The sequence below is a fragment of the Macaca fascicularis genome, chromosome 9 (assembly GCF_037993035.2).
Source record: "Macaca fascicularis isolate 582-1 chromosome 9, T2T-MFA8v1.1".
In the NCBI taxonomy this organism is placed as follows: domain Eukaryota; kingdom Metazoa; phylum Chordata; class Mammalia; order Primates; family Cercopithecidae; genus Macaca; species Macaca fascicularis.
This window is the reverse complement of record NC_088383.1, coordinates 29466180-29469430: the sequence shown is the minus strand read 5'-3', so window position 1 is coordinate 29469430 and position 3251 is coordinate 29466180. Positions and strand designations below refer to the sequence as shown.

General features: G+C 38.9%; 1 non-coding gene across 1 annotated transcript; it reads left to right on the top strand.

Annotated features, from left to right (window-relative positions):
* Positions 1-1779: 1779 nt before the first annotated feature.
* LOC123566959 (U6 spliceosomal RNA) lies at positions 1780-1884 on the top strand. The gene has a single exon (XR_006689674.1). It is a non-coding gene; the product is annotated as a U6 spliceosomal RNA (small nuclear RNA).
* The last annotated feature ends 1367 nt before the right edge of the window (positions 1885-3251 follow it).

The following is a 3251-nucleotide window of genomic DNA, read 5'->3' as shown; positions in this document are numbered from 1 at the left end:
AGCAAAAATAAATTGTATTTTACTCTGAAGAAAAATCACTTTTATCATTTTTCACCTTATTTCAAGTATAAGGGAATGCTGTTCCTTTAATCCAAAAATATGTCATTTGTCCATCATCATCACTATAGGCATTTTGTTCATATAAATATTTCATTTTGCTCTGATTGAGCAATGGGAAAACGTTAAAATGCTAAATGAGATTATTTTCATAGGCAATTCTTGCAAAATAGTGTTATGCAATCAACTATTTGAATTCTGACAGGTTTTTTAAAAAGAAAAAATATATCCTATTTTGTTAAAATCTAACAACTATCCTCCAAATTCCTTAAGTGAAATGATGTTGTATCTTTTCAGACTAGTGGCTCCCAACTCTCAGCCTCTGTAAAAATCCCAGTGATTGCTATAGGTTTTCCAGCGAAGATTCAGTTCTAATTAACTACAATTTTGTCCATATTTTGTTTTTCTACTGCATTGAAAGAATAGCAGGGGGTTAGCGCTGCAGAAAAGAAGATTATTAAAACTTTAATAACCTGAGCCTTTGAACCTTTTCAAATTCTTTACAATTTTCTCACGTTTCCAGCCCAGATGTCTGCACGTAGTTATAGGGACAACATGAACTTTTTGTTTACAATTTTATTCACCTTATTTACTACCTCCTTTAAAAAAAAAAAAAAAAAAACAGAAAGAGGAACACACAGAAATGTTTTAGCTCTTCTAAAGCAAAATAATTTTATTAAAAACATAAACTTGAAGAATGATTTTTACCCATTTTTAAGTTAAGTATTTCCAACAACACGACGGTTTCCTCCCCACTGCTAGAGGTAAATTGTCAGGCAGCCTAGCAACGTGGCCAGCTGAATCACAGCCTTCTTTTCAATCAAGCTACAAAGCTCCAAGAGACTGAAAAAGAGAGTTCACTTTGGAAACTTGAACTCTTGAGATTGTTACAAAAGAAAGAGACCAAAAAGAAGGCATCCTTTAACATAATTAGCTCCTTGCTGTTTCACCAAAGAGAGGGATATTTGCATATAACAATAGCCAATAGAATTGCCTTTCATAGAATTCAGTGTGGCAGTTGCATTATTCCAACTCCAGATGGTTGTAGCCCCTCAAGAGCAATTATTACCTTTCTTTTGAAAACAGAACCCCAGTTATTCAAGCATTTCACAAACAGCTTTGCTCTGTAATCGAGTGCTGGCAAATGAAATACAAGTAAATATGTTGAATGGTGCCTTCAGGAAGTCTCCAAAAAAGTGAGCCAGGGCACCTTCTTTTTCCTATCCTCTTTCGGTCGAATGGAATTTTAGTGTGATGGCTGGAACCTGAGCAGCCATCTTGGACCTTAAGTCCAAAGAACGAAAAGCTAAGGAAGACAGAGCACTGAGCTAGCAGGAGCCTGGGTCCCTGCCCAGCAATGGAAGACTTACCTCCAGAATTATTTTCTATATGAAAGAGAGATAAACATCTTTATTGTTTGAGCCACTGTTATTTCAGGATGTTGGTTTGCTTAATGTGACAAAATCTAGTCCTAACATATGCCCTGATTTTGAGGGCTCTCCTTTAGGCTATAGCTAGCTGAGAAAGAGAAAACAAGTACTGGCAGCCAGGAGCTGTCCTCATACAATCAGCAATGCACAATGGCATTGTTAAAAGCTGTTCTGGTCTTCACAGTTAGGTCTTGATGTTGTCCAGTTGAACATAAACAACTGCACAAAACATCAGCATCAGACAAGGCCACTTTGTGACCATGAGAGCTCCTGACAAAAATAAGATCATTCCGTGCTCGCTTCAGCAATACATATACTAAAATTGGAATGATACAGAGAAGGTTGGCATGACCTCTGTGCAAGAATGACAGAAATTCATGAAACGTTCCATTTTTAATAATGTTATTCCATATCATGTGTGAACACAGACAAAATATGAACATTGTCCAAGCCACAAAATACCAACTCCCCACCCATCCTAGCTAATATGAGTGACTGCCGATTTAGCAATTAAAGCTCTAACCTGGCTTCCTTCCTCTCACTTTCTAGATAAGATGCCCAATTACAGAATTAATTCCACTTCCTGACAGCATCCAATTCAGACCAAAGTCCCGCTTTCTTGAATCCTTTCCCAAATCACCGCACACAGCTTAAATCCTGTAAGTCCTTTTTGACACTCTCCTACAGAGACATCCACAGTTTCCGATTGTGTGTGCTCTCTCTCATCGCAGTGAGTAACACCAATTTGTTCAATTCCAGTTGCGTTCCTGGAGGTCTACGTGGCATTCATGTTGCTACGCTGTGTCTCCCTACAGTGGAAAACTAAAACTAAATCTACTCAACATATCAATCTGTAATTCAAATGATTCCACCCAAATGGAAAGCCCCTATTCTTCAACAGACTTCAATCATCAAGAAACCAAAACATTAATTTGTAGTAATCAGATTCATTAAAATTATCCCCTTTTGCTATTTCCATGGCCTGGAAAAGACCCAGTCAGAACCTTCACCTGGTAGCGAGTTTGCAGTAACTACAGAAAGTTCAACTCAATGTGCCTTCAAATAAGAAGAACCTGTGGTAAAACAGAGAGCTCGAAGCTTATACTCTATTTTTCTTCCTTTCTTTCTTTCTTTCTTTTTTTTTTTTTTTTTTTTTTGAGATGGAGTCTGGCTCTGGCACTGAGACTGGAGTGCAGTGGCACAATCTCAGCTCACTGCAACCTCTGCCTCCCAGGTTCAAGCGATTCCCTTGCCTCAGCCTCCCAGGTAGCTGGGATTACAGGCGCCCACCACCATGTCTGGCTAATTTTCGTATTTTCGGTAGAGACAGGGTTTCACCATATTGCCCAGGCTGGTCATGAACTCCTGACCTCAATTGATCCGCCTGCCTTGGCCTCCCAAAGTACTGAGATTACACCCACTGTGCCTGGCCAATTTTTCTCCCTTTCTTTTTTTCCTGCTTTTTTTGTTCTTATTCCTCCTCTCCCTTTTCTGCCTTCTCCCTTGCTAAACTTCCAACTTTTCAGTGGTTCCTGAGCTTCATTCGCTCAGAGCTACTTTAAGTGGGACACTCTTGGACTAAGTTCATAAATCAGATTCTTAAATCACATCTGTCATTCACAGGCAGCTCTTGCAGCTATACTGCCTGCCATATTTTCTTCTACTCTTTACCTGCTTAAAAAGGACCACAGCTTGCCTCATTTTCTCAAGAAAAAGTAATAGGCCTTCTCAGATGCTCTAATAGATGAAAGCAAGAGACAATTC